Below are 12,262 nucleotides of genomic sequence, written 5' to 3'. Positions count from 1 at the left end.
CCCCCCCCCATTCTAAGTCTTGAAATCCAAAGTGCATTTTATACTTACAGCACATCTCAAATCAGACCAGCCACATTTGAAGGGCTCAATAGCCACATGTGGCAAGTGACTAGTGCACTGGGCAACTCACTTTTAAATCACTAGGAATTCACAGAGAAAATGTTTTGTAATTCAGAAGAAACACTACCTATTTCAGGCCACAGACCAACTTAGTAAATTACGGTCATTGGAATCCTTCCTCCCCACCTCCCTTTTTCCCTGGGTCTTTTGGAGTTCAATAATTTAATTCCAGTTCTTCTCCTTGCTGACCTTGGGACCATGCCTGCCTGTCACCAGCTTCAGTTTTTTCATTAGTAGATGGAAGTCTACTACCTTCTTAACCTCCATATTACTGTCTCAGTTTTTTTTTTTTTTTTTAGGATTTATTTATTTGACAGAGGGAGAGAGCACAAGGAGGGGGAGCAGGCAGAGGGAGAGGGAGAAGCAGGCTCCCCGCTGAGCAGGGAGCTTGATGTGGAGCTCAGTCCCAGGACCCTGGGATCATGATCTGAGCTGAAGGCAGATGCTTAACCTACTGAGCCACCCAGGGGCCCGTATATTACTGTCTCTTTAAGTGGATTGTAAGTTCCCTAAGGGAACGTGTCCAGCACATAGCACACCACCTGGAACTATGCAAAACTCAAAGGATATAATAGCAAAACCAAGCAGCCCTGCTAGTGTGCTTAAATTCTGAGAGGGAGTAGAACTCCAAATACTACGAAGGAGAGAAATACAGTCCCATGAGAGGTTATGACAAAGGAAACTGATCTGTTTTCCTCAGGAGAAAGTTATGTGTGAAGTGAGATCTGGCAGATAGAGAGGCAATGAGGTAACTAGGTAAGGAGAGTAAGGCCCTGTGGGAGAAGCAGGCATTCCATATTCAAAGACCCTGAAGCCAGAGTGAAGTGGTGAGATTGGTGGAGGAGGACAGTGGAAACAAGGCTCTCGAAGAAGCGCGTGAGCCCTGGTAGGCCATGTGTCCCCTGGGAAAGCCTGACGGAGATGAGCTTGCAGGATGTGTGTTAGGGAGTGCTCTGGTAATCAGCATCTGAGGAAGAAAGGGGAGCAGGCTTGGGCAGAGGGAGAAGCTGGCCACAGTGCTGTCTCAGTGAAGACCTTGGCCAACTCCACGGGGAGCTCTGAGGCTCAGGTGGCCCCTCACAATGTCCCAAGTCAGGTGAGGAGACCAGGTCTCTCCAACCCTGGGTCTCTTATTAGAAGTGGGCCGCACCAGGAGGGGGGCCTGCCCTTGGGTGAGGACTCTCCTCAGAGAGCAATTCATTGACTTCTGTTTCTTTCATGCAGTGAGAGGCAGGGACATCTGCTGAGAAAGACAGGAGGAGCTGATGGTGTGGGAGGCACTGTCTGAGATCTGAGGAGAGTAAAGAATTTCTAAATGATTGTTGAGGAAAACAGGAAAGAAATTTGATCAGGGAAACACAGTAGAATGCCAAGCAGCACTGAGGACTCGTTTTGGCAAGCATGAGTTCAGGTGCTCTGCTAGGTCCATGATGTTGCTTTGGTGTTAATTAAGCCCCTACTTGTCGCCTCAGCTGGGAAGCATGACCACAGGCAGGGGCCCGGCACCAATAATAGTGGTACACACCTGCCTCACCCTTGGCATCCACTGCTGGGGCTGGTTGTCCCAGAGCCTCAGCGGAAGAAGCAGACAGCATTTCCCTTTGCCAAATGGATTCAGCAAAAGGACTGAGGAGCAAGGGAGTGTGGAATATCATCAAGAAAGTTGGTTCATGGAATAAGGCAGGATAATCTCAATGGGAGGCCACTTAGCGTCCTCTGAATTCCCATTGTACTTTATCTGCCATTTGTAGTTGTCATTACTTCTGTCCTTCTTTAGAGCATTTTGTGTATGCCTTGGCTCCCCTTCTAGATTTGTGGCTTTCTGAAGAGCTCCAGCTCCCAGTGGGCCCTCAACAAATATTTTCTAAATGTTCTAGAGAGTTGTCTTCTGGTTTTTGGCTCACCTACATTGACTTGATTTATAGCTTAGCCAAGAATTTGCTAGTGGTGGAGGAAGGGAGCCCGGATCCATGCCTTAGATTCCTCGTTCATTCATTTGCTTAGCCAATATTGATCATGTCCTACCATAAGCTAGTAAGGATAAATCAGACCTGGTTCTAATCATGGGATTTAATGTTTAGTGGTACAGGGAAGGAAAAATTCTTCCTCTACCTTTCAAGGTCTTCCAGCTGGACTAAGAATTCAATTTACATGAGACAGATTAACAGAAAAAACCCCCGAAGTTTTATTATACGTGCACAGAGGCCCAATAATGAAATCTGAGACCTAAAGAAATTATCAAGGCAGGCAGTTTTTATACATTTTAGACAAAGAGACAATAAATCTGTGAGGAAAAGACAGGATAAAGAAAACAGATGTTTGGGAGCTTTAATTAGTAGGGAATTCTAAGCAGAATTAATGCTGAGGTAGTTGATTAGAAAAAAATAACAAGGTTTGTTTCCATAGCTTCCTTGGCTTTTAAAGTCCCTATCTCTGATGATAAAGATGTCTTTTTACTTCTTAGTACAGGGAGGGTATTTTTCATATGGAAGATTCTTTTCCTGCTTTTAGGAGGACAGAGGAGGGGCTGAACATTCTTGCATTAGCTTTTCCTTAAGCAATTTTTATTTAAAATAATCAAGATGTCAATGGGGCACATTTTGTGGTGTCCTGCCCTTGGCCCCTATAGTGGGGAGAGAGACATACTAAATAAGCAGCCGAATGAATATGTCACTACAAACCACGATAGGCATTCTTGAAGGAAAGGAATACGATGATTTTTGGAGGTCTGTAACAAAGAGCTCCAGCTAGTTGGGCAGTTGGGCAGGAAAGGTTTTCCTCAGGAGATGATGCTTGAGTAGAATCCTCAGCTGCAGAAGGGGTCAACAGGAAGAGGGAGAAAATATAAGAATACAAACAGAATGAGGCTAACATTATTTATTGGTTGGCGTTGGCTATCCAGGCTTTACACAACCTTTCAATGGGGCAGGCTTTCTTGGCTTCTGCATCTGCTGAAACAACGCATTCCAAGATCAGAGGCCACAGCTGCAGGGGGTGAGGGTGCATGCCTGGACTTGACCTCCGCCACAGCTGCAGGGGGTGAGGGTGCATGCCTGGACTTGACCTCCGTGTCTTTCAAGTTTCAAGAGGACTCAAGGCCTATGGCACCTCTTTGGGGAGTGTTAGAAGAAGGAACGCAGCTCTTAGGACAAACCCTTTGCTCTCTTGGTTCTCAATTACCAACTGTAGCTACTTCTGGCAGAATTTTCCTTTACAAACGTGTATAATCTGTTAATATAACTGTATTGACTCTAGAAAAATCAAACCCAACATATACGATTAGGGCCTTATCAGTTATTGTAATTATTGTGCTTACTACTAGATATTGTGCTTACTATGAAGTCCTACAGGACTCTGGAGTTTATTGAAATAGTATTTAAAAAAAAAAAACCTTGAAATGACTTAAAGGCATATCAAGGAAGTTATTGGGAAAATTCTTGAAAAGCAATGCAATAATAAATAAAGAATTTACTGGATTTTCATTAGGTAGTTTCTTAAGTTGGCTTTGGGGGAGAATCCATTTCCTTGTGTGATCTTGCTCCTAGAGGCTACCTGTGTTCCATGTCTCATGGCCCCGTCCTCCATCTTCAAAGCCAGGAAGAATTGGTGGTGTCTTCCTCATGACACATCCCTCTGATGTCCCTCTTTCTAGTCAAACCTCCCTCTGTCTCCTTTGTGATTGCGGCCCACGTGGAAAGTCCAGGCTAATCTCCCCATGTCAAGAGCCTCAATTTAACCATATTTGCCAACTCCTTTTTAGCACGTAAGGTAACATGCTTTAGGAGTTTTGGGAATTCACACATTGATATTCTTGGAGGTCATTATCCAGCCTCCCATATTAGGCTCCCATTGCAGTGTTTCGCAGAGGTTTGTCCACGGGCAAATTTCGGTTAAAGGGCTCAACATAACATGCTCAGAAATTGTAGTCGATGAAAAGAAGCTGTCCAGAAAGCCCCTTTTAAGGTGGACTTCATCTTAAATACTCCTCCCCCCCCATTACATTATTTTAGTTTCATTCTAATTTTTCACAACTTTTTTTTAGCACAGAAGAGGGTTTCTCTACCATTCATTCATTCATCCAGTAAATAGACATCCATGTATGTGTAGGTGGGAAGCACTTTCCCTAGGCATGGGTTTGGGCACACTCTTCTTATTAGGAATCACCCTTCATCAAGCTACATTGATGTTAACAGATAAAAGCCAAATCAGCTCAGTCTAATGTTTGAAGAATATAGGAGCCAAAATTCAAGATATAGAGAATAAACCTCTGCTGAAGTTTTGGGAAGAGCCAATAGTAGGAATTAGTACAAATTTCTCATGCCCTTGGGCTGGAGTGTAAATAGGCGAGCCAAAGATCTTGAGAACAGCGGAAGCATGGAGTTTACCACAGAATCAAAAGTTGATTAAGCAGATATATTTTTTCCCACTTTTATAAATTTAGTTTAAAAATTGAGGTCAGGGGCGCCTGGGTGGCACAGCGGTTAAGCGTCTGCCTTCGGCTCAGGGCGTGATCCCGGCGTTATGGGATCGAGCCCCACATCAGGCTCCTCCGCTATGAGCCTGCTTCTTCCTCTCCCACTCCCCCTGCTTGTGTTCCCTCTCTCGCTGGCTGTCTGTCTCTATCTCTGTCGAATAAATAAATTTAAAAAAATAATAATAAAAAAAATAAAAAAAATAAAAATTGAGGTCAATTCTAGCTTTTAAAGAATGCACAATTACTAGACATTTACTTTCAGTGTTTAAGGAAATTTCCTTGTAAGTATTCAATTATATCCAAGTGTGTGTCTCTGTGTGTGTGTGTGTGTGTGTGTGTGTGTGTATATACATATATATATATTTTTTAAGTAGGCTTCACACTCAGCATGGAGCCCAGTGCGAGGCTTGAACTCACGATCCCAAGATCCAGACCTGAGCTGAGATCAAGAGTCAGATGCTTAACTGACTGAACCACCCAGGTGCCCTCTCCAAGTATATTTTAAACCTTATACTCTTTTCTAAATACGAAAGAGAATTTTATTTAACGAAATCTTGGGAAGTAACAGCTGTACCTCACAACCCTCTCTTTAAAGTTAGGTATCTGCAGGCGCCTGGGTGGCTCAGTCAGTTAAGCGGTTAGGTGCCTGCCTTGGGCTCAGGTCATGATCCCGTGCCCTGCCCACCCCCCTGCCCTCGGGGCTCCCTGCTCAGCGGGGAGTCTGCTTCTCTGCCTCTCCCCTGGCTCGTGCTCTCTCTCAAATAAATAAATAAAATCTTCAAAAAACAAAATGAGTTAACTGGGAACTTGTTTCCTCTCTCCAGTACTCAGAGGTGGCATGCAGCCCATTTCCCCGCTCTTTTGTCCCAGATCTGCTTGTAAGATGGTACCAAGCCTCCTTTTCTGGTTTGTTTCTCCGCCCCACCTTGCACTTCTTCCTGCTCATCCCTTCTTCCATTATCGTGTAAGAGAAGGTGGCTGAACTGAGGTTGGAGCAGCTCTAATTGTAGAAGGATTTCTTTCACAAAGGCAGGGCTACAGCCCAAGGTTAGTTGTTTAAAATGGAATGAGACACTCATTCTCTTGCCTGTTGGGGTATTAGCACCTTTCCCCAGGTTGTGTATTATTTCACAGGTACCTAATTAATCCCTGTTTGCCAGAGCCTGTAGGATGTCAGGTAAAAAACAGCCATATGAACATGATCCTTAGAGGGATCTATGTTGTAAATTGTGGTATAAATGACTTAGGGACAACTTTTCAGAGTTTTCGTAGCATTTTGGGAAAGTTGCCCCAGCAAAGGGGACCTTTCCTGGTGAGGAAGCAACAACAGAAAATAGTTAATTGAAACCTTTACGGGTTACTTACAAGATAAAAAAGGTTGTGGCAGAGTCCTGGTGGTTTGAAGGAAAGCTTGTCTGTGTTGTCTACACTGGATTTCCCTGTAGTGATTTGTAAAAGCCAGATTGAGGAGAGGGCGGTGAGTCCCTCCAATGAATACAGGCCACCAGAGAGGCCAGCCCTGAGCAGTGTGCACTGCCAATGGGGCGTGAAACAGACATATCTCTAAGCTTTTGTTCCCTAAGTAGACCAGCTTGGGCAGGAAATTCATCTGAGGCTGCCCCAAATTGGAAATTACAAAGTTATGAATGGCCCGTCTGCTCACAGGCCAGAGCCGTTGAATCTCTTGCGTCCTCTAACTTTCTGTAATTGCTTTAGTACATCCCCAAACAACCAAAAACAAACAAACAAAAAACAAATGAAACAAACCCTCAAAAAGCAAAACCCCAAATCAAATTTTATTAGGCATTGTTTTCACAAGAAATAATTAAGAAGACCTGGATAAAGAGTTGCTTTACTTAATTCCTATTTTGAGCTATAAATTGCTAGAGAAGGGTTTGTAAAAAACTAACAAAACCTATTAGTCTAAAAATCCATTCAACTGACATAAGAAAGGGATGGATTGTTGAAAAATGACAATAATCTAACAGGAAGGGAAATAGGGTCTGTGAGGAGCGGGAACAGGTATGGTGTCCCATTATTAGCCTCTGCCTCCAGATTACTGGCTTTAGGGGAATAATAACCAGGCTGTGTGGTGCCGCATGGCTCCCAGCACTGATTTCTGCATTATTTCGTTTGGTTCTCAGAGCAACCTCTGCAGATAACTATTATCCATTTTATAGATGAGCAAACTGAGGACCAGAGAGGTTACGCAATCTGCCCAAGATCATAATGGCAGGTATGGATTTACTGTAAAGCAAATGAAGCTTAAGCTTTAGGGCCCCCACTTGCAGGTCCCCTGAGAGTTCAGGAGTCACACGGTGTGGGGGGTAGGAGGAGAAACCAGATTATAATCAGAGCATTTCTGTACAAGCATTTCTGGTAAATTGTCTGAAGAGAGCTCAGAAGAAAAGATAGAAATCTCCAAATCTCCAGAAATGTGTTGCGATTTCCTTTTTCATTCCACAAAATTAGTTAATTCTACTCTGAATTTAGTATTCTTTAAGAACCCCCCCCCCAAATTGTAAAAGCTTTGAGCCCCATAAGATCTACGTGTGCCCTTGTAGGTAAGTGGTATGTGGTAGAGCTGCATTTTGAATTTGGGTCTTCTGATTCCAAACCCTGTTCTATTTTTAGACTATGTAGAAACACAGAAAAGTATGAAGAGAATATCAGGTGAAAAAATAAAAGCAGAGTATGAGAACTACAACTGTAGTAATGTAAAATTTTTGTGTCTGGTAAAAAACTGGAAGGAAACACTTTCAAGCTACAGTGGATATGTTAGAATTTGTGGATTATGAGAGGTGTTTTCTCCCCAAATTATCTGAAATGCTAAGTTACTTTAATAGTATAAGACAAGACTGGAACTATGGAAGAATTACTTGCGTTTGAATTTTTTACTGGCTTAATGAATTACAGGGTTAGTTGTTAAAATTTTAAGTATTGATAAAGCAAGGCCAATTCACCAACAATTGAAGTTACGAATTCAAATAAATTGCAGCAAGCAGTTTATTTTTTCTCAAGATGTTGGTATATGATTTATGTTATCTTGGTGGAAGAAGTAATATTGAATTTGATTTCCAAATACCACTAGGTTGCATTTCTTTTACAGCAAATTCTGACATCCACTGTGCTTAAATGAGTTTCCTCACTTATAAAGTAGAGCTAATATTGCTTATCCCTCCTCCACATCTGGTTTCTGGAGGTGGTGACACTGGACAGGGGGTTGCAAGGCCAGGATTCTCATCTATATCTGACATCAGTCTTGGTCGGTTAACTTAACCTTTCCGAATTTCAGTGTCCTTTTTCCTAAAAGGGGAACCTCTGAGACAGCATAAAATGAGCTAATGATGGGTATATGCCTATCACCCACCGAATGGCCTCCAAAGACGAGGCATTCTTGTTGGCCAAATGACAAACTGTTGTATTATCACATCAGGAAGACAAGTCATTCTAAATAGAAAACTTGCTCAAATTCTCAGAATATTTTGTCCAACTAGCAGAGGCAAGGATGATGAAGAAGGCAGGAAATCTTATCAGTCTCATTCACTACGGTAGTTTGAGCACATAGTGCAGTACTTGGCATATAGTAAGTGCTCAATAAATTTTTGTGGAATAAATGCACATATGCGTATATGGAAGAACAATTCAGTTTTGCTCTACTCCAACGTTGGGTTCCATGCTAGAGGGTAATTTCGGTCAATGATGTTGGAGGAATTGCATTTTAGGCAGAGAGAATAAGAATGAGTAAAGGGTGGAGAATGGAAAGCGAAGGACATTCATAGGGAATGACAAGTGGCCCACTTTGGTGTAAGTGTGGAGTGCAGAGTAAGTAATAACACAATGAAAATGCACATTAGGCTCAGCTCCTGAAGGGGGTTTAAAATCCTGGAAAGAGACTGAACTTTATCTGAAGGAATTTGGGAGCTTATCCATCTCTGAGCATGATCAAAGAATTTTTTTTTAGATTATTTATTTAGTTGTTAGAGAGAGAGAGAGAGACTGAAACACAAGCAGGGGGAGCTGCAGACAGAGGGAGAAGCAGGTTCCCCAATGATCAGGGAGCCTGATGCAGGACTCGATCCAAAGACTCTGGAATCATGACCTGAGCCGAAGGCAGATGCTTAACCAACTGAGCCACCGAGGCGCCCCACCAAAGAATTATTTTTATAAACTAGAGCCTCTGTGTGAATAAGATATAGTTTGTATTATTCCCATGGAACAATCGGGAAATTTGTTCTGGCAACAGAATGAGAGAGGCCACTGAGGTGTGGTTTATTTAATGACCATTGGCGCTAAGCCATAATGCAGCTAGTAATTAAAAGTTATTCCCATTCAATTAACCGACAAATATTCATGAGAACGTCCTGTGTGCAGGACCCTGTGGAGGCCGTAGCAGTCACAGATGTGCAAGACAAAAGCGAAGATTCACATTGCTTAAGGCTTCCCCAGAGAGATGAACACATAATGTGAAAAGTTTAGCAAAAACAAGTGGTAGTGCTTCCTGTGTAAAGGAAGGGTAGAGATAAAGGGCTTTAAGAGTTCTGGGAATGTTGGCTGCTGGGCAAGAAAAAACATTGCTACGAAGGACATTGGCACCATTAGCGTATCAGTCTGCTTCAGCTGCTATGACAAACCACCATACAGTGGAAGGCTTAAATAACAAATGTTTATTTACTCATAGTTTTTGATGCTGCAAAATCCAAGATCAAGGTACCTGCAAATCCATTTTGCTGCTGAGGGTCCTCTTCCTGGCTTGTAGAGGACCACTTTCTCCTGTGTCCTCACATAACCTTTCCTCTGTGCTTGTGCTCAGATAAGGAGAGGGAGAGAGCTCTCTGGTGTCTGCTCTTATAAGGATCAGGGCCCCACTCTTATGATCTCATTTAACCCTAATTGCTTCCTAGGAGGCCCCATCTCCAATATGGTCATATTGGGTTTAGGACTGCAACGTATAAATTTTGGGGAGATACATTCAGTCTATAACAATTAGCAACACTTGAATAAAATTCATAGATTAAATAACAGTATTGTACCGGTGTTAAATTTCATAATTTTGATTATTGTACTATGTTGTATAAATGACTATTTTTGTTCTAGCAAATATTCACTCAAGTATTTAGGGACAAAGAAGTATAATGTCTGCAAATCTCAGATAATTTAAGGAAAATGTGTGTGTGCGTGTACACATACAGAAAGGGGGAAGGAGATAGAATGATAAAGCAAATGTGGCTAAAATGTCAGCAGTTGGTGAACCCAACTGCTTGGTTTGAAGAGCTTTATGAAAGTCCATTTTTGCTACTTTTCTTTCAGTGTGAAATCATTTCAAAAGGAAAAGTTAAACAGAAAATGTTTGAGGAAAGCGAAAGAAGGCTGGGATTGTGGGAGAGGCAGGAGCAAATACTTTCCCCCTGTTGTCCCCAAACATTGTGCCAAGCCTGTCCCACACCCTCGGTGTGGAGAGCCTGTGCTTTGTGTCCATGTCTGATCCCCTGCAAGGACTGCAGCGGGGTTTGTCTCTGCCCCTCACAGGACCAAGGGAGAGCAGGCACTCGACAGTAGGTGGTTTAGAACCCTCACTTAACTGGCTAGAAGTAGTAAATTTAATTTATACTTTTATGTTTGGTTTACTGGTCACTTTCTGAAGGAGAAAGTATATGATGTCACCAGGGAGTCATAAATGAATGTGGAGAATAGGTATGATAGTAGCATCTAAACTTACTGTAATTACTGAGCACTTTAGATCTAGTGGTACCTTATTTGTGTGGTATGAGTCCTTTCACTGGTTTCTCTCACTGAGATTTTTATAATGCGCTTATAAAGATGAATGTTTTCTCAGGTTTGCTGATGGAGAAAGAGTGGCATAGGGAATAATTTCCCTGGGCCATAATACAAATTAAGGGGTAGCAGGAACAGGATAAGAACATAGATTCTTTGGAATTCATTAGACCATTTATATTGCCTGAATTCTAGTATTCAGTTTGGGATTGCTTTGACTAATTTTTTGATCTGAGTAAAGAATTATAAAATGTCCTTCTAATTCCATTGTCTATATGAAAGATGATTCTATCTTATTTGACTCTTGGTACACTCTTATTTGAGAAAAGTAGGTGGGCATAAGACTTTTTTAGGTAAAACAAAATTTAATTAATTTATAGGATAATCATTCTGTGAACATGTTCTTTTTATTTGGGGGTATTCAAATAATAATCTTTCTTTTTAAAACAATGAAGAAATCTTTATTTGGCAAAATATACCAGACTCCAAATGTATCACTTCTCCAAACACCCAATATTTTTGAAATCTTACATCTAAATGTTTGGGAACCACTCCTGGGGCTCTTGGATCAAAAAATTCATCTCTAGAGTTTTTTTGCTGGAGATCTTTTCTAAAAAGATCTCTGACTTTTACTCTCTTCTAGACACTTGCTTTTGTTGTCGATGTTCTTGGATGGCTTGATGAGAAGTTAGGATTTAGCTCTTGTTGCTATTTTCTTGGCACATTGATATCAGAAACTGCCCTCGTATTAGCTGGCAGGGAGTTGATTCTACAACATTAAATGTGAAGGAACATGGTAGTGGTACGTTTCAGGGCCCCATGCTGGTGTCTTTTTAGGGTCTGTGATGAAGGAGCAGGTGGTCAGTGGTTTCCAACACCAAATCCTCACACAGAATGTGAGCTGTGGGAAAGAACAAAGGGTCCGTGGGAAAACAAGGCCCACTGCACTCCCAGCAGCCACATGGATTTTCTTCTTTGATAATCCAGAGAAAATGGCTTAAATGGCAAGTCAGGATATCTATTTAGTAACAGCCACAAGTGCGAGGAGCTGGCTGAGAAGGTGGAACGTTTGGGAGAGCCGGAGCCGAGGAACCCAGAGGAAGAACGTCTCTGGGCCGTGTAATTAATCACCAGTTGTCAGCTACGGTCCTTCTCCTGCCATGTGAGGAGAGAGAGATGTTCTCATTTGTGATACATCCCCCCCCCTTTTTGCGAAAACATAAGGTGGAGTGTGTCCTGGGAAAAAAATACCAAAGTATTATCATGCTCAAGAATATGATTGTTGGTTTACAATTCCCATCTATTATCTTAAGAGTTGAGATGAAGTCATTTCCTGAGAGATATAAGTTATTACAAAATTGAACAAAAGAGAGAGAGGAGAGTTACAGAGTGTATATTTGGGGACAGAGTTGTGTGCATTAAATAATTCATGTTAATAGAAAGCTGAAGATATACATCATTTCCTGCTGATAAATAAAATTAGTCCAAATATTATAGTTTGGTTTCACAGCTGAGAATTTACCAAATATTATTGAATTGGACAAGTAAAATGAGCAAAGTTTGTGGTATGTAAATCATACCTCAAAAAAGCTGTAAAAATGATTTCAGTTTTGTTTGGTATGTGTAATCAATAAAATATTAACAAAATATAAAAATAGCAAAATGTTTTTAAACAGATATAGCTCAGTTCACACCTACGTGTCATATATAGTGGGGTCGTGGAATGGTCAAAAGTGAGAAACTTGCTGATCCATATGAAAACCATGAAAAATCATGAATTTTCAGTTTGCAGATTGTTCTGAGAGCTTTCACTCAAGTAACCAGCCCCAGTTTGAACTCAGTGTCCCCTGATGAGTCCATGAATAACTAGTGTCCCCTGATGAGTCCATGAAT

The sequence above is a fragment of the Ailuropoda melanoleuca genome, chromosome 9 (assembly GCF_002007445.2).
Source record: "Ailuropoda melanoleuca isolate Jingjing chromosome 9, ASM200744v2, whole genome shotgun sequence".
NCBI classification, from domain to species: Eukaryota; Metazoa; Chordata; class Mammalia; order Carnivora; family Ursidae; genus Ailuropoda; species Ailuropoda melanoleuca.
The sequence above is the reverse complement of the archived record's forward strand: the minus strand, read 5'-3'. Positions refer to the sequence as shown.